General features: G+C 34.8%; 1 long non-coding RNA gene across 1 annotated transcript; it reads left to right on the top strand.

The window, feature by feature from the left end:
• The first annotated feature begins 1,837 nt into the window (after positions 1-1,837).
• LOC131637559 (uncharacterized) lies at positions 1,838-2,312 on the top strand. Its single transcript, XR_009294359.1, has 3 exons — positions 1,838-1,924; positions 2,017-2,076; positions 2,222-2,312. It is a non-coding gene; the product is annotated as an uncharacterized LOC131637559 (long non-coding RNA).
• The last annotated feature ends 18,613 nt before the right edge of the window (positions 2,313-20,925 follow it).

Consider the following 20,925-nt stretch of genomic DNA (forward strand, 5'->3'; position numbering starts at 1 on the left):
TTTCTCCTGAAAAAACAATAAACCCTAATTAGGGACTGTTTGTGTAGGAGACAGTTAAGCGTACCTGATTTTTGTGCAGTGCTGAGTCTTTGCTAATCATGTGATATTCAGAAGACTTCTAGGACAAAAATCTTGGAATTTTTAAATGCAAAAGATTGATTTGTTTGATGGTACAAAACACTGAGAATTATACTGTCAGCAGTTTGACTGTCAACTGACTGTTCAGGTATTAATGTAGCAGTTATAGTGAAAAATCAACAGTAAAAGTTAATTTTCTTTTTGTTGTTTTTGTTTTATGTGAAAGATGAAAGTTTATTGTTGAAAATTTATTTACATGACTTGTTAGAAAAACAAAGACATAATAAATAAATAATATATACTGTATGCGAGCAAAATTACCGATAATAACCCTGAAAATCATTTAATGCACAGAAAAATAAATATTTGACTGGCAGAAAACACACAAAATATTATCTGAATAATTAAGCAACAGTATGACGAATAGTACAACATTTAATACTGACAGTACAAATATTACATACTATAATGAACAGTACGACGAGTAAACGGTACATTTAAGAAATAGGAGATACGGCAAACTTTAAGAATGACGATTAATAACCCATGCTACAAACAATAACATGTAGATGATTGGGAGTGTAAGCATCCCAGGTCCACATTTTTCCGGGCTATGTAGACAGAAAAAAGACATGATTACCACCACGACGGTGATGATCATAAGAAAACACGTCTCTATCCGCTTCGCCATTTTTGCCGGAGAAGAAGAGAGAATGAATATGAAGTAGAAATTAGAGAGATGAGTTAGAATTTGATGTGAGATTTTATGGAATAAATGAGAGGTATTTATAGAATGAAAAGAAGGATAGAGACGTTGGGGGGAATGAAGTGATTCCGTACAAAAGGAAAATTTGAGTGGAAGTAAGATTTGAAAGAAAGTGTATGATAGTGTTGGGAAAAAGAGATGTATAGAATAAAGTTAGGATTTAATTTTTGAAAAAAGAGATTTGAAGCGATTTTGAAAATAATGGAATATAGTACAAAAGTTAGTGGGAAACAAAAATTAGTAATAATTTACTTGTTACCAGTACAGTTTGAATCCTCGACTCTGCGCCTGCAAAAGATTCAGTTCTGTACCAATTGCGTCAGTACTATTTATCTGTAAATAAATATCAAATAAATAGCGTGTGTGAAGTAATAAACAGTAACTGGCGTTTGCGTAAGAATAAATTCAACAGCGAGCCAAAATACTGTATAAGAAAAATTCTAAAAACTAAGTATTTCATATGTCAGGATATTTATGAAATAAAAATCCATGATTATTTGAAACTCCTAATTTTTAGATTGGAGTTTTCTTGAAAAAAGATGCGGGCAAATTTTGGGGTATAACATACATGAATAAGGAGCAAAATGTGTTTTGGGTTACACAGAGGAGAAGTAGAACAACTGATTTCAAGCTTTTCACAGGTGAATATACTTTTTCTTGTCTCCTGTGTTTCGATTCCCTTTTTCTTTTTGGTTTTTATGATTTTTCATTACAGATTTATGTGGATATACATTTTCTTTTATGTTTTCATTGTAGTTTTTCTTGTCTCTGACTAATTATTATGGTTTTCCTTTGAGCTTTAGTTGAATAAGTTTTCTTTTCCGCTGCTTTTGCAAATAGTAGAATTATAGCATCAAGTATACAAATTATTTTGGGATTTAGTCAAAGTAATGCAATTTGTTCTAGGTAAACCTTTCTTTTGAAGTCAAAGAGTGAAAATTATTATAAACATATAAAATATTATCAAGTATGAAACTAACTACGCCGTTTTTCATTTAATGCAGATTCTTCAGCCCACTTGGAATGGTTCCAGTAATTACATTAGTTGGTTTTGGTTTATTTCACAGAGGCTTTCCTGTGGTTTAGTAAAACATAGAAACCACCTGACTTTTACTATATAACTTTTTTGTCTCATATAGTGTTGTTCATTATGTTGTTCTGTACTTTTTTAGGTGGGGACTTGTGTTGAAATTGGAACTCCCATGCTAATCATGTTTATAATCTTCTCCCAGGTACAAATCAAATAATTGGATTAGAAAATTGGATTAGTGTCTAACAAGAAAATTGATTTTAATTGTCTTACTCTTTTTTGTTCAATTTGTTGCACCTGCATTGATTTGAAACTGATTTTAATGTATTATGAAATGTTGTTTGCAGTACTTGAAAAACTTTCAGACAAGACATTTGCCGATACTAGAGCGATTTGCGCTGCTCATATCGACAACGGTGATATGGGCATATGCACATCTATTGATAGCGAGGGGTAGTTGAGACATGATAAACGATACATCTCTTTATTTTCTTCAAATTCACACAATAAAAGGAAACATTAAATTAAAAGCTCGTGGGTTACCTCCCACGCAACGCTTTGTTTAACGTCGATAGCTCGACGGCTTAAGAGTGCAAGCACTCATGGTGGTTCTATCGAGAATGACTCCTCGGTTGAATGTTTAGTAAACTTTGTTTTACATGGCCACTTATCAAGACATCTCACATATCCCTCACCTTTTCTTTTCTTTCTTTTATGGGGTGGTTCATTCTTTTGAACTTGTGGGGGTGGTTCTGGATCTATCCTAAGTATCAGCTTTTCAAGTTTGGGCTTAGTGATTTCATCCACCACTTCAAAGGTTAACCTTACCGTCTTAACAGTAATGAGATCCCTAGTTTCATAGTCATCTAACTTTCTCTTTTTATGCAAGACTTCAAACAAGGGGTCATTGGTGTGGATATTTTCCAATACTTCCACATACGTTTTGGATTGGGATTCTACCTTAGCTTCCACAAACCTATGCGGGAAAGGAATCGGTGGGGTATAGGGAGGAGGAACAACATTAGGTGCTTCCTTCTCCATATCTTTGACAACCTCTCTTTCGGATGGTGTCGGTGGATTTTTCTCAATCTCCACTCTTTTCTCATCAAAACTCTTCTCAACCTCAATATTACTTTCGTCAACCCCATTATCACTCTCCTTAGGATTTTCACTTTGTTGTTCACTATTGGTTGTAACTTCATCTCCATGCCTCTCAAGGAATGGTCTAGAGGTTTTTGTTCAAGCAAGGAGATTTAAGTCTCCAAAACCATGTTGTGAGTTGCTAGGGACTCGACCACGGTTGTTAGTTGCCTAAGGGATTCATTAATATGGCTACTTTGTTTGCTAAACTCTTCATTTTGGGAAGTTTGTGTTTCTACGAAGTGATTTAACATAGATTCTAGCCTAAAGTGATTTAGCGTCGCATCAGAATCCTCCATTGATGTTTCGAAGTTGAAATTATGGGATTCTTGCGGTTCTTCAAAGTTAGTTAGCGTCGCGTTTTGTGTTTCCACAAAGCACTCTGTCATCGTAGATTCTAGCCTAGAAAGAGTTTGTGTTTCAATAAAATTCTCCCTTAATATTTCAAGGTCGGATTTATGGGATTCTGGTGAGTCCTCAAAATATTGGTTGTGGTGATCGTAGAGGAAATTCGGTTGAGGATAAGTTGGTGTCAAATTGAAATCCCATATTAATGTTCCTAGGTTGGAATTATAAGATTCTTGCGAATCCTCAAAATGTTGAGATTGGTAGTTGCAAAGGTAATTCGGGTGAAAATGAGTTAGTGACGCGTTGAAATCCTCCATTAGTATTTCGAGGTCAAATTTATGAGATCCTTTTGATTCCTCGAGATACTGGGAATGGTAATCATAAGGGAAAATTGGGTGCGGCTCCTCGAGATATTGGGATTGGGGGTTGTGGAAAAAATTTGGGTGATACATAGTTATAGAGATAAGAGTGCCTTAGTCTATTCGATGCAACAACGGAATAACAATATTGATTGTTGGTCCCTGGCAACGGCGTCAAAAACTTGATGCGCCCACAAGCGCACGGAAATATCGAAGTAATATAAAATATTATCGAACCCACAAAGACCAATGTCAACCTACTGTAATCTATTGTCGCTTTATAAAGCTAAGGCTAATGGATGATTGATTAAGGGGAAACTAATAACTAAAACTAAAATAAAATAAAGGTTAAGCTGAATATAATAAAAAAGAGAGGTCGGAATGTGATTTCGCGTACTTCGGGAACTCTGTAACTCGTTGGCTTATAATAATGTCAAAAACATATTTAGTAGAAAATATTAGCTTAAAGACTAAACCTCACACTCTCGTGGTTTTGAATAAAGTCACGCTCCTTAATAGTAGGATTTTGCTCCCGCTCACCCACTTAAATCAAGGAACGCGTTTTGAAAACTAAACAAGTTCTAATTAATCCTAAAGCGCTCCCACTGTGTTTAGGATTAATGCCTAGTTTTTACTATCTGGTTCGACCCCACACTCTTGCAGTGCCGGTTCGAACCTTAGTTAATTTCCCACTCTCGTGACAAAATTGTGGTAAGTAACCTCTCACTCTCGTGACAAGGCTACATAATTAATATTAAAAACATAAACCAAAATAGAATTTAATAACAATAATTTAAGCCAACACAATTACTGAGTCCCGTCGGAAACAACGGTCCTCACGTAAACATGGTAATTGCAATTAAAGACAACATGTTAATTAAATTAAACAAACGAAATAGTAGAAGTAAGAAATGTGATAAAGAGAAACCTGTAATAGCATAAATAAATGAAATTGGAATTAAGTTCTGAAATTATCTTCGCGTACAATAATAGGAACTGAATGCGTATTAAATCGGCATACTTGAAAATCAAGTACCAAATGGAAATAAAAGAAACAACACCTAAAACTAATGGTGTGGTAGTTCCTCGATATGAGAAACTACCACTTTTACATGGTGAGCTTTTCTACCTAAAATCTAAGAATAAAAATATCCTCTGAACAAAAATGGTCCAATCCTGCTTCATGTAAAATTGCCTCCCTTTTATAACCTCTCTGCTAATTCTTGTAACGTACAGTTGAGAAAAATCAGGGACTATGGAGCAAAATTCGGAAGACTCAGCTCGTGGAGAAATATCAGGGGGACTGGGCTCGTGAGATCGTGAGATACCAACGTGGAGACCTGTATAATTGAGTTGTGTCAAGGGACACAACATTGTGTGCCGAGGGGCGTGGATTGCGTGCCCCGGGACACGCTTAAGTGTGACGGGGGGAATGCCACAAGATGGGGGCCACATAACTCTTTATATATATATATATATATATATATATATATATATATATATATATATATATATATATATATATATATATATATATATATATATATATATATATATATATATATATATATTTCTTTTCTTCCAATTTTCCCCCGTTTCTTCCGGTTTCTTTCTCTTCTTCATATTTAGGTTCTTTTCTAGCATATACCTAAAATACAATAAAATATCGGCGTAATATGACATAAATAAATAAAAACGGTAAAATAATTCATATGAATCGAGTCAAATCAACGATATAATTTCACGTTATCACGCTACTGTTCACTCTCTCGTTTTGAAAGCTTTGGACGAATGATGAGGAACTAACTCCATAAGGCAATTTCTGCTGGTTACGGTTTCCAATACTTTGAGGTTTTTAATCTTTAATCCAATTTCTTCTCCCTTTCGATATTAATCTATATGTCTTGTTTGCTTAATTCGAGTTGTATAGAATATTATTGATTTATACCGATTGATTGAGGTTCCTTTACCTTTATCGTATTTTATCGTTGCTTAATGTTAAATTGCGTAAGTTAGAATTGCATTTGCTTAATTCGTGATTGTGGTGATCCGTTTGCTTAATTTGGACAATAGGAATGAAATCTTATAATAATCAAGTTCACTTGTTATTTGGTGTTGTAATCGGTAAGGGAATAGAATCCGCATATGGGGTTGATGTTTTATAAACCAGTGATAAGTTGGTACTCGAACTAGTAGAATTGTCGTTTCAGCTTATTTTATAATCACTTAATTTAATCGCTTATTTTTCTAAGGTCCTAAATTGAAACTTAAAACCCCCCAATCGAACTTCAATTGGTTGATAACCTAAACGTGTTCATTAAAAAATTAAAAATTAAACCAATCAAAAATATATTAAAACGAAATTCAATGAAAAAGTATAACTAACACTTGAACTATTTTCAACTATGAGAGGCCGGTAACAGAGACAAATCACCTACAAACCACCATTTCGGTTTCCAAAAATTTAATTCACTGTCAGTACATGAATGTATCAAAATTTCAACTAATTTAAACTATGCAATCAACAAATTGTTGAAGTAATTGTTCAACTAATTTAAACTATGCAATCAGCAACTAGGCAAAGTCAATGACATTCAAAACAATAAACAAAATTAGCACAAAATTTCTTGACTGAATTCTTCAAAAATAAAAATGAACTACAAGATGGCTTAAAATCAGTGTTAATTTATTCTCTTTCTTACGAATTATTGAACACCTGAATATGATAATACATAATACACTATTACACAATGCATTGAAGTAGAGTTTAGGAATTAGCTTTGAAATTGAATAATAATGTGAGAAAGCAAACAACAAAATCCTAATCAACCGTTGGTAGATAAATATTTTCTAAAACTACTTTTCAATAAGTCACTTTTAACAAGTATAATATTTCAAAATAGTATATAGAATATATTTTTCATTCATCATATCAAACATGTAATAGGTAAAACATAAAATGAAATGTCAAGCATAGACAAATAAAGCAGTCAAATTGACCCAGTGCAACTAAAGTGTAAATTAAGCGTGTGTTTGGTGAAGCAGTGTGCCACGGCTACCGCAATTTTGAGAAGCTACTAGTTGTAGCTTTTGTAAAACGTGCAGTGCTACCACGATTTTTGTCAAAAGCAAAACATAGGCTAAGGCTGTAAGACAGTAATATAATTCAGGAATCAGATTTATCAGACAGGAATAACTGCAAAATCGTTAACTTTAACAAACTACATAAGTGGGAAAAAACATTCAGCATATTAAACATGTATTTCAAACAAAGAACTGAAATTCAACCAATAACTTCAAAAATGAAGAGTGCAGGTCAGAGAATACAATTTCAGCATCAGGTATCAGACAGGGATAACTGTAAAATTGTTAATCTCATCAACCATAGTTAGAGGTGTCAAACAAGCCCAATAATTAAAAGCCCTAATTATTTGGCCCCATTAAAGTCCTATTATATTGAGCCCTCAATTATTGAGATTTAATTTGGGCCCTAAAATTTTAGGCCCTTTGTATAATGCATTTTTTTTGTCCCAGTGAAAGGGCCTTATTTTTGTGAGAGTTATGTTGTTGAAAGTTAGTTAAGAATTATTAACAGCGTAGGTTTTTGGATGTTAGTTGTCACTGTGGCCATGGCTTGGGAATTAATTTGTGATATTGTTTATATTGAGCAAATAGATGAGGCTGTTTTGTATGGTAAAGTATGATATTCCCTATAGTTCTGTTTTGAAATGTGTGTATAGATTTGTTGTTATTAACCTTATTGTGTATGGTTTGATGGGTAGAAAATGTGAATGTATGAATTGTATGTATGGTTTTCTTTTTTTTTTTTGGTTTATGTATATGTTATGATTCGATTTGCAATGGTATGGGGTTGTTGTTCAATGCTTATGTTTGGAGAAAAAAATATAAAGTTCTACTATATATATATATATATATATATATATATATATATATATATATATATATATATATATATATATATATATATATATATATATATATATCTTGTAGTTGAAATTGAGAAACTTAAATCAGAAAATTCTGAACTTAAAGAAAGTAATTTAAACTCTTAGAGGAATTAAAAATTCAGAAAATTCCTAACTCAAATACTGCTTCAAGTTCAAAAGATATTCTAAAGGAATATGACTCTGGTTTTTAAAAATTTCTTGCTAAAAGTATGTGAAATTCTGGTATGACAGACTCAAGATGTCACTCACGATGTCAAGATATCTGATATGTTATTAACTTAGAAAATGCAGAACAGAAAGATCCCGAATTTTTAAATACCCCTAAGAAGGAGTCCATGAGTACTGGGATCATGTTTGTTCAGTCAACATAACCAAATTGTAAACCTCATTGGTTCTGTAAATGGATCAGGTATCAAACCTAAACCTGATGTTATACGCGGTGTTACAACATCCAAGACTGAACAGACAATACACTGCAGAAGATAAATAACACAGTGAATTATTAACCCAGTTCGGTTTAACTACCTATTCTAGGGGCTACCAAGCCAGGAAGATGATTTCACTATCAGTAGTACTATGTTATGTACACAACCTCTGGTTTACAGATAAACAACCTTTGGTTTACCTAGTCACTACCCAATGCAACCTTTATCTTAGAACTCCATCTAAGACAAGAGAACCTCTGCTCACTCCCTAGTGATACCTAATTGTTACAACCCTGCAACAGCTATTTAAACAATTAATAATGAAGACTAACTTCATCTTGTTTCACATCTTCAATCAAGAACAAAATACTTAACGCTTACCTACAGGTTTCGAGTGAGAATAATAAATTCTCTTACCTACAGGTTTCGAGAAGGACATGACAGCCATCCCACAGCCTGCGTGGTCTACCTATACAAAACCTAACAACTACATCTTTTCAATACACGGTTTGCTTACCTAAAACTAGGTTACAAAGGTTTCTATTTATATCATATTCCCAATTGGACTTGGCTTACAAATCACAGCACTACTGGCTGTTACAAATCTGCAGATATCTTCTGCTAAAAGAAAGGTCTTCAATCACAAGTTTCCTAATTTATCTCCTAAATTGGAAACTGCCAAATCTTCAATATTCTGATTTGATTCTTCAATATCCTGACTTGATTCTATTGACCTTTAAATCTGCGCCACATAGGATTACATAATATTCATAGAATATTCTGTATCTGTTGAGAATCAACCTGAATCTTCATTCCAGTTCTGCAGGCGCGATGTCATTAGTTGATGTCATGACATTCCATATAACATCTTGCTTGTACCTGTTTTGTTCTTTTATATTCGCAAGACTTATACGTTGTCAGAATTGGGCTTCAACATCCTGTTCTTCAGGTCTTAAACCACATCATAACATCTTCAGTCTGCACTCTCTTTACAAAATCCTTTGTTTCTTTTGACAGTAGCAAGATCAAATGATATTCTCTCCCCCTTTTTAGCCATAATATGACAAAGATTGGACCGATGTCATAATATGCAATGGAACACCTTCATGCAACACTGATGTGCATGAGAAAGATGATAGGAGAATACCTTTGTCTTGGAGGACCAATGGTGACATAAGAGAACCCTTTCTCAGTCTTTATCTAGAAACCAAATCCTATCTTAGAGCCTAAGAGAGAACTTGAGTGAAAACTTCCCACCACTCCTCGTAACTCATAACACAAATCATTATTGTGTTCATAACTCAGATCACAAATCACAACGAAAATAGGTCATATACTGAGGGCTGTATATGATGGAACATCTTTGTTGTTATTGCAGAAAAACTCATGGTAGAGACATACAACATCCCCAGCCCGTGTTTATCTTTTTCTGGACAGGTTTTGGCAAAGGAACCCATCACAATACCAAACCCGGACACGACTTATAAGGACACACACGAAAGACATCTTGAGAGAGTTTGATTTCTGTAATCTGTGGAGACGCCATTTTATAGCCATTTGAGATTATAGGAAATAACGATTTTCTTGGTCTTGTTCAAAGGTCAAACGGTTGATTAGGAAACAGTTCCAAAGATAATTAATCTTTCCAAAGCAATTTTGACTGTTTTCTGATAGGAGTTATCTTTAAAACCAGCGCATGCATAGTCATTGATTGAACTTTACACCAACCAATGATGTGTAGAGATAAACTTCAAGACAGATTTCCTTGTTTGACTTAGAATATTCAATGTATTTAAACATGTCATGACATCCTGTCAAACATTGTCACTTTTTCACCTCTTAAGCACAAAGCTCAAGATTCTTCAGCAGATTAAGATAAAGCATCCTATGGACCAAGTAACAAACCTCCCACTCACTCATCTGACTCAGTAGTCATAGACATAGACCTCTATTGTTTTGAACACCTTGAGACTGTTTAAAGCAACCGTGAAGAATCTTCCAACACTTGTTGACACACAGCCACCTCATCAGTTCAGAGAAAGAATTGTGTATTCCAGTTGCACATGGTTAGACTCAACCATTCACAGATAATTGACAATAATGTTACACTTTCTCTATGATGTTAGAGTATTTTTTACCAAGACAACTTTCTTGAGAAAAATATCTTGACCTAAGAAGTCACTCCCCCTATCTGAGATAGTCTGAGCTTCTTCAAGGAAAAACTTGTAATGATGAATGGAAAACATAAGACGCATCTTCATATCTTCAAGAGCTCACCCTCTGTTCAACTATCCTGCTGAACAAACTCACTATAGTAATGTTGTTCCTTTACATTAGATTTTCACACCAGAAATTAAATGTTATAACATTGTGTCTGACATTAAAATACAGTATCCTCCACAAAGTCCATATCTCAACAGATCCTAGTCTACTAACTTATCTCCACCTGAAATGATTAACTGATGACCTCTTGACACTAGATCCACACACAGAGTGGTTGCCACAATCTCAACATAAAGAACTGCCACTTCTTGTACTTTGCTGAGCATAACCTTACCATGTTTATATCAGATCATGGTCTACTTAAGAAAATTTGAAATCCTTCTTGATATGATGTTTCTCAATATCACACATTGATTAACATGCTCTATATCTTGAACTGGAAGGATACTCCTTATCTTCATCTCTTTTGATCATATCATAAAACTTTTTTCTTCATAGTCATACTAACTTAGTGAAGTCTTCATCATGAGAGTAATTATGTATTGCCAGAACACATTACTAACATCAAGATCAGAACCTGCCCATTCTAATCCACATTACGTCTGAACTGCCACTTTAGACAATAATGCCGCCTTTTCAAACTTCACATGCACATTCCTAGACATTCTTCTGGGATAATAGCATATTGTGATGTTGACATCACCCAAGACATAAGTTCGTCAGACATCAAAACTCAAAAACTCTGACTATCCATAGAGATAACATGTCTCTATAGAATGACTTAGAACACAAGAAACAATTTGTGTTCATGACACGAAACAAGACTCTACTCTTTACAAAACAACTACAAAGAATGACCTCTGACTAAACAAAGTTTGAACACTACCCTTATACCTTATGCTTGTCATAATTTGACAAACAAAACCTAGACTCTAGAAATTACTCATATCCGAAAGAAGAAAATGAGAGACTCAAACAAGAATCAAAAGTATGAAACAAAAAAGACTCTAGAAACCTGAGCAATTTAAACAACATACTTGGACTTTTACAAAAAGTCTTGATCAAGAGATGTTATTTGAAGAAGAACTGCATCAGGTGGACTTGTGCATAGGTTGGAACATGCACTAAGTCAGAACAAGTGATACACACCATCAATACATGTCTTTAGATGATAGTACAAAGAATAATACTTGCTGTTCTTTAAGAATAAACATGTCTTGAGTTGTGTTCTGACATCTTGTGTGACAGTGTTCTTCTGGCTTAAAGATTAGTCTTTCAGAGACGTTCCATTTGATTAGAAGCATGATAACATTGTCTTTGCTAATCTTCGTACTTTCTTACTCCCCCTGAGATATACAAATTTAGGACATCTTTGATGTTCATCCTTGAAGCTCCCTTCATTTGGAATTTTCCACATTTTCCAAATTTAGAAACTTCAGTTTTCTTGCTACACAAGATTCAGATTGCCACACTCTGCAACTTGATGTAGAAGAAACTATGATTGTATAACTATAAATCAATCTTCAACTGATAAGTCTGAGCTTTTCATACAGACATTGCAAAATATCCAGCTCCCATAAAGATATTTAACAGAATCAGTATGCTTCACCAAATACCATTGCCACACTTCCTTAACTTGTGAAGATAACAGTGAACATGGACCTTTAGTTCATACTAGTCCTTGAATACATAACTGGAAGGGCTTCTCATCTAATAGGTACTAAGTCTCCTGTCAAAATACTTTATTAGTTACTCAGTAAGATTTACTACTCACACTAGTTCATCTTGACTTATTTCTTCTTCCTAGTCTTTCATCCAGGTTCTACACCCAATAAGTACTAAGTCTCCCGTCAAAGTACTTACCAGTTAGTCAGCTAGAATTTGCTACTCACACTAGATCATTCTGACTTATTACCTCTTCACATTTATATATTTTTGTCTTGGCAAACACAACAAAAAGAAACTGAAGATCTTGAGATGATGTTGTAACATCTGACGTGACATCATCCTTCATGGTTCTTGGTTAACATCTCTAACATCTAATTCACAACACTTGGGGTGGAAACAAAAGAGTGCAATTATCAGCAACATCCAGACATATCAAGGAATATAATAGCCAGCATCTCAATAAGCTTTTTCTTCAGACTTTCATTCTGATTTTGAGATGATGGATGCCATAGTCTGTACCTATAAAGGAGATTCCCTCATTTAGGTTTCTAGAACAGACTTTTCCATAACATAACACTGATTTAGTCAGATTCTTCTGAGCCATCTGACTTCCTTGATTCCAAATAATACCTTTCTGGATAACAATTAGGGCAGTAAACATTCTTAACCATATTTCACTGTGGTTGAGACACAGTATTCGGCTCCAACAACTCATGTTGATCGTGTCCTGATCAACTTATAGTCAGATGTCTCCTCTTCCAGACCAGGAGTAGGTTCCAAACTAATGTTCTCACACTACATTAGCTTAGCACCAGAACATATGTTCTTCAGCTGGTAGCTGCATACCAGTACTTAATGTTCCAACATCCGGTAGGACATCTGTTCCTCCTTCTAGGAACACTCCACCCTTGAAATTCTTCAAGGTTCACACTTGCAGATGATTATGGTTATCATTGATCAGTTGATATTCAACAGCTTTAATAAACCATGCCATTATGAGTGGACTTGAGAGATTACTCAAGTATCTTTGACACTTTAATTATAGCTGCAAGGTTCTGCCATACATTATGTTGAATATAAATAACCCTAGAATCTTTCTTATACATTAGGGGTTGCACTAGAGGCTATGCAACAGAAAATAGCCATACTTCAACAGAATTCACACAATGCTTACTCCATGAATCAATTGTAAGCATGACATTCAAGGATTGACTGAGACTCAACCCTGCACAATGCTTGCTTCTGCACCAAGCGACAGTCTAGACCTAACCAATTTCCTGACCTGATAAAATTACATAAATACAGAGGTTACATTATCAACATCTTCACTCCCGCATGAAGGTTTGGATACGTTTCTTCTCTGTAAATAGATGCAGGTTAATTAGTTCAATTCAAATACTTCACTCCCGCATGAAGTCTTTGGATTTAGCATTCCTTTATTCCAGCATCAACAGCTCTGGTCAGGTTGGTCTAATCCTTCACATATAGGTTCATCCTCCACTTCAAGGGACCATATAATATGAACACTCCTTATTCAAACAATCTTCTACCTTCAACACAACCAGAAAGTATCCCTCATGGATCTCATCCAGAAACAGACAGGATGCTTGCTCTGATACCAATTGAAATTCTGGTATGACAGACTCAGGATGTCACTCACGATGTCAAGACATATGATCTGTTATTAACTTAGCAAAGGCAGAACAGAAAGATCCCCAATTTTTAAATACCCCTAAGAAGGAGTCCATGAGTACTGGGATCATGTTTGTTCAGTCAACAAAAACAGATTGTAAACTTTATTAGTTCTGTAAATGGATCAGCTATCAAACCTGAACCTGATGTTATACGAGATGTTACAACATCCAAGACTGAACAGACAATACACTGCAGAAGTTAAATAACACAGTGAATTATTAACCCAGTTCGCTTTAACTACCTACTTTGGGGGCTACCAAGCCAGGAAGAAGATTTCACTATCAGTAGTACTATTTTATGTAAAAAACCTCTGGTTTACAGATAAACAACCTCTGGTTTCCTAGTCACTACCCAATGCAACCTTTATCTTAGAACTCCATCTAAGACTAGAGAACCTCTGCTCACTCCCTAGTGATACCTAACTGTTACAACCCTGCAACAGCTATTTAAACAATTAACAATGAACACTAACTTGATCTTGCTTCACAGGTTCAATCAAGAACAAAATACTTAACTCTTACCTACAGGTTTCGAGTGAGAACAATAACTTCTCTTACCTACATGTTTCGAGAAGGACATGGCAGCCATCTCACAGCCTGGGTGGTCTACCTATACAAACCCTAACAACTACATATTTTCAATACACGGTTTGCTTACCTAAAACTAGGTTACAAAGGTTTCTATTTATAACCTATTCCCAATTGGACTTGGGCTTAAAAATTGCAACACTACTGGCTGTTACAAATCTGCAGATATCTTCTACTAAAAGAAAGGTCTTCAATCACAAGTTTCCTAATTTATCTCCTAAATTAGAAACTGCCGAATCTTCAATATTCTGATTTGATTCTTCAATATTCTAACTTTATTCTATTGACCTTTAAATTTGCGCCATATAGGATTACATAATATTCATAGAATATTCTATATCTGTTGAGAATCAAACTGAATCTTCATTCCAGTTCTGCAGGCGCGATGTCATGAGTTGATGTCATGACATTCCATATAACATCTTGCTTGTACCTGTTTTGTTCTTTTATATTTGCAAGACTTATACATTGTATTACATTTTTCTGCTATTATATTTTAGCTAAACATAGATGCCAATCAGCCAATAAAAATATCAACAGTATATACAGAAGAAAAATGGCTTAAATGATATATGGTGTTAACATAAACAACAGAAAAGGAATTGGTTATGAAACACCAAAAGGAAAAGAACCGTATCAAACTAAACATGTTGATGATATAATATTAAGTATAAACAATTACACAACCAATTTGAATTTGGTCACACACATGACATAAAATACACTTCTTTTTATGAAAACTATCATGCTAGACCTAAGTTCAAACAGAACTCTAGGCACACTAACACCAAAGGACCCAAAAACATGTGGGTACCTAAGGAGAAAATAATATATGTTGCAGATATCCTTAACAACACAGTTGAAATACCAGTCATGGTACCTGGACTCTGGATGCTCGCGACACATGACGGGAAGAAAGTCTATGTTCCAAAGCCTGGAGCTTAAATCTGGCGGAGACATTAGATTTGGAGGGAACCAAAAAGGAAAAATTATTGGTTCTGGAACTATTGGTAATAGCAATTCTCCCTCCATAACTGATGTTCTGTTAGTAGAAGGATTATCACATAATTTGTTCTCCATAAGTCAATTAAGTGACAACGGCTATGATATAATCTTTAATCAAAAGTTCTATAAAGCTGTAAGTCAGAAAGATGGATCAATCCTCTTCACTGGCATGAGAAAGAACAACATTTATAAAATTGATCTTTCTGATCTTAAAACTCTAAAAGTAACTTGTCTTTTGTATGTTAACGATGAGCAATGGGTTTGGCACAGAAGATTGGGACATGTTAGCATGAGAAGAATATCTAAGCATAACAAACTCAATTTGGTTAGAGGTCTTCCCAATCTAAAGTACAACTCAGAAGCTCTGTGTGAAGCATGTCAGAAGGGAAAGTTTTCAAAACCCTCTTTTAAAGCAAAAAATGTTGTCTCTTCCTCTAGGCCATTAGAACTTCTGCACATTAATCTATTTGGTCCAGTGAAAACTGCATCAATCAGAGGCAAGAAGTATGGATTGGTAATTGTTGATGACTATAGTAGATTTACATGGGTTAAGTTCTTAGAACATAAGGATGAGTCACATTCTGTGTTCGTTGACTCCTGTAACCAAGTTCAAAATGAAAAAGAGTTTAGAATCATAAAGGTTAGAAGTGATCATGGTGGAGAATTTGAGAACAATCTCTTTGAAAAGTTCTTTAAAGAAAATGGGATTTCTCATGATTTCTCTTGTCCTAGAACTTAACAAAATGGAGTTGTTGATCGAAAGAATAGGACATTGCCAGAAATGGCCAGAACCATGATTAACGAAACCAATATGGCTAAACATTTCTGGGCAGATGCAGTGAACACAGCATGTTATATTCAAAATAGAATCTCTATAAGATCTATTCTTGAAAAGACTTCTAATGAATTATGGAAAAACAAAAAACCCAACATTTCATATTTTCATCCGTTTGGATGTACTTGCTATATATTAAACACTAAAGATCATCTGAACAAGTTTGATTCTAAGGCATAAAAGTGTTTTATGCTTGGATACTCTGAACGATCAAAAGGTTATAGAGTATACGATACAGAAACTCTGATTGTTGAAGAATCAATCAATGTAAGATTTGATGATAAGCTTGGCCATCAAAAGCCAAAGCAAGCTGAAAATTTCGCAGATATGAAAGTTCAACTTACAAATTCTGAAGACTATGAAGAAAAAGATAATTCAGAAGATCCTCTAATTACAACGAATATGGAAAACTTGAGAATTTCTTAAGAAACCTCACATAAAATATCTCCTAGACTCACCTTAGCTCATTCAGAAGATATTATACTTGGAAAGAAAGATGACCCTATCAGAACCAGATCATTTCTTAGGAACAACGAAGAATCACTACTTGGATTAGTTTCCATGGTTGAACCAACCTCTGTTGATGAAGCTCTTCAAGATACTGATTGGATTATTGCTATGCATGAAGAACTAAATCAGTTTACCAGAAATGATGAATGGGATCTAGTTCCAAGACCTGATGGATTCAATGTCATTGGAACAAAGTGGATATTCATAAACAAATTGATTGAGAAAATTAGAAGGAAAAATTATTCAGAAACATCTGACCTATTTGGTTTAGAAGTTTATTTCTAATATGGTCCTGAAGTTTATCACATAAACCGTTGTATCACGCTAACTCTGGGATTTGAACACGTGTTCAAATCTCTGAGAGGTCACACGTGCAAGTTATTGTGATGAAATCCATTGGTAACTATTCCAATCACTTCAAAAATCATGTTTTCTCCCTTAGTTGTCAGATTCATTAAATGTTTGTCATGATTATGATTTCAAAATCTTTTATTATCTATTTAAAATCTTTTATTAATTATTTTCTGATTGCATGCGTCTTCTCTATAAATAGTTGTGAAACCGTTCATTTTGTATTTTCTCTTTCGCCTTCAAATCCTATATGCACTTTTTCCTCCTTTTCTCTCTTCAAAAAAAACTCCAACCGTTCATCAATGGCAACCACTTCATATCGAAAAGCAACAAGTTCTACAGACTATGTCAATGCTGGTCAATAATTCCTGTTGTACTGCCTTGGTACTAATATCAAGATTGATCTACCCTATCTTCTCTTCAAACATATGTGGACTCATGTTAAGGAGACAAGAAAGGAAGAAATAAATCAAAAAGCTAAGAGCAATAAAAATTGGATTCCTCTTTCAAGATTAATATCAGATATTCTGACTGAGAATGGTCTGATAGCACATCTGGAAGATGCCAATTTGCTGAAAGAGTTAGATCCAACTTGTGGTAAAGCTCTAAATGGGAAAAATCTAAAAAAGATGAGCATCATTGCTAAACTTGTCTGCAAACCCACTCCTTACACTGCAAGCTTCATCACAACAAGGAGAGTTCAAATCAATGACTTTCCCTTGTTCAGCGCTGGAGAAGCTCCTCAAACCATACTGCAATACATTAAGTTGTGCAAGAAGGATGGCACACCAATTGATTCAGCATGGTTTCAAGGAAGAAATGATCTTCTTCCAAAAGTTTACAAAAAGAGGAAATCCAAGAAGAGAAAAGTTGCAGGAGGAGGAACTTCTACCAGAGCTCCCAAGGTTCAGAAGACAAAGAAGAAATAGTTTTAATACGGTGGAAGAACTGACTTTTAAGAAATGTTGCAGATAGCAAGAGTTGCCACCGACTTTTATTTTATCCAATTAGGAAAGGCAAAAAGAACAGGAAAGACCTTTGAAAGAGATTGAGTTTGGGGGGTAGGTTATGCAAAGGGAAGGTGTAAGTACCCTTTGTATCCAAGGTTATCCATGGGCTCTTAATTTCTTAGCTCACTTGTTTGTTTGACTTGTTTGAAAGAGTGTCGTGTGTGAATTGAAAAGATTTGAATACGGACTTTAGCTTGTAAATAAGCGTAGCGTTTTTGAATTGATTTGAAAAAGAGGTGTGAAAAGCAATTTGAAAGTTTGAATATGGAGCAAGTATTCGAGGGACTTGACTATTTTTTATCGAAGGCGACATAAGAAGGATTACCATAAAGGTGTGTGTGCGTGTCACAATCAGGTGATTCAATTTAATTACATTTATCTTGTAAGGATAGTGATTCTAAATTCAATTTAGGGTTTATCAATCCCTAGGGTTACTAACCGCACAGTATAATGAAAGCAAGAAATAAAAGTTCCTACGCTATTGCAAGGCTTCGGGTGGGGGATTACATAGCCAAAAACCCATGAATGTAGAAAAGAAAGGAAGAAATTTAACGGAAGAAAAATAAAACCCTAAACTATTACATGGCTTTGGGGCAGTTACAATAAAATAGATCAAAATTAAAATTGTAAACCTTGCAGCATATGAATAATTTAGGCAGACGATAGGAATTCAACAAGGCAAAGGCAAACCCCGAGTAGGGAAAAGTTAACCACAGTTAATAGAACCAAAATAATAAATCAGCAAGGCAAGGCAAAAGGCAAACCCCAAACGGAGCAAAGTTAACCACAGTTAATAGAAATCAGATTAAAAACCTAGACTAGGATTGGTGCTAACCCTAAATTATGAGTCTAAAATTAATCGATTTTAATTAACCTATTTATGTTGATCGATTTTAATTAACTATTGGTTAGGAACCTAATTAATTAGAAAACCCTAATCCTAATTAAATTAAACATTGACCCTAATCATTTAACCTAATTTACCTAATTGATTAGTTAATTAATTACCTGATTTAAATTAATTATCTAATTATTTAAACTAAATTAAATTAATTATCTAATTATTTTAAACTAAATCAAATTAATCATCTAATTCAAAAACTAAAATAATTAATTAAAAAAAAAGTTCCATTAAAAAAAAGGGTTAAGTTAAAAAAAAAGAATTAAAAAGGGTTTAGTTTTAAAAAATAAATTAAATTATTAAGCAAAGAGAAATAAGAAATAAAAAGAAATAATAAAAAAACAAAAAAATTTAAAACTTAGCGTGAGTGATCAGGTGTGGCACGTCCTTGATGTCCATGGTGCGACTGCACCCTTGTGAGCGTTAGATCCAAGATTAGCATGATCTGATGGCTGGATCACGAAGGTGCACGCCGTACGCGTTGGGTGAGAGCACGCTGGATTCGTTCAAACCTTTAAGTGAGGACACACGCTTTTTGTTTGAATTTGGCAAACCAGGTGTAATACGGTGAACTGACTTTTTATAATCGAAAATGTCGCGGTTAAGCATGAGTCGCCACCGACTTTTATTTTATCCAAACAAATTCAGAAAGGCTAAAAGAAACAGAAAAAAACCTTTTTAAAGAAATCTGAGTTCGGGGGGTAATTTATGCAAAGGGAAGGTGTAAGGCACCCTTTGCATCCATGGTTTTCCATGGGCTCTTAATTGCTTTGCTTGCTCGTTTTCAGAAAAAGTAGATGAAAAAGATAGGGACTTTAGCTTGTGAATAAGCGTTGCCCTTTTGAAAAATTATGAGAAAGAATATAATAAAAAGGTTTGAGCATTGCAAGGCAATTAGGGGCAATTACCTTAAACTCAGATGATAGGTCTCTTTTTGCCTTTCAGAATGAAAGGGTCTATCCTTGCCATAAGAGGGCAGGAAGCCTTTCGTTTGGAGGTTGAAGGGTCATCGAAGCATCCTTTGCCATAAGATTGTCCCATGCCATAGAAGGGCAGGTAGTCTAAGGCAAGGACCAGAATAAGCCATTTCGTAGGCAGCCAGAAGATACCTCAGCCTTTTTCCGTAGGCAACATCCGAGGGTCGAGGTCATTTGTGTATCGAAGGCAGCATCATTAGGGTCGTGACCTTTTTATCGAGGCAACATGGCTGAGGTATCCTCGAATTCGAGGGACGTGGCTTATTCTGCAAAAAACACAAAGGCAACAGGCAACAGGCAACAGGCAACAAGGCAACAAAGAGGTTACCCCAAAAGGGTGCGTGTGTGCAACATTCACGTGATTATATTCAGATATTTATCTTTCAATCAGTTATTCTAATTCAGTTTAAGGCTTGCACTCCCTAAGATTACTAACCACGCAGTATATAAAGCAATAATAATGGGGAAGGGAAATTGTAACCAGCGGAGGAGAGGGGAATTGAAACCAGCGGGATATAATTAAAAATTAAAACAGAAACTATTAGAGTTAGGGTTACCAATACACGTAGCTTTGGCATCTGACAAACCCTGAAAAGGAAAAGATGGCAAACAAAAGAGGGTGAGTGCATTATCGGTTCGGAGGCAAACGAGGTTATCTCTAAAAAACAAAAGAATAAAGAATTTAAAAGTAAATGAATGAAGAGTACTTAGCTTGGCATTTGCCCTGACAGGGTTGGTGGGCAAAGGTTTGCCTGAAGCATTGACTCTGACCATTAAGAACTGAAAGAAGAAACATCAAGGCGTGAGTGTATAGGCAGTTCATTGTCATTAAAAATAAATCCTAATTAAATAAAAGGCAGAAAAATATTTAAATAATTAAAGACTAAAACTTAGCTTTTGAATTCGACGTGGCGCATAGTCGGAGTGTATTGGAAAAGCAAACCTGAAAAGGGACACAGAAGAATAATAGTTCAGTGTATGAATGATCCTTGTAAACCCTGAGTAGGGCATAAGTTAGCCATGGTTAATAGAACGAAATAATTGTTGGT

The sequence above is a fragment of the Vicia villosa genome, unplaced genomic scaffold (assembly GCF_029867415.1).
Source record: "Vicia villosa cultivar HV-30 ecotype Madison, WI unplaced genomic scaffold, Vvil1.0 ctg.002028F_1_1, whole genome shotgun sequence".
NCBI lineage: Eukaryota > Viridiplantae > Streptophyta > Magnoliopsida > Fabales > Fabaceae > Vicia > Vicia villosa.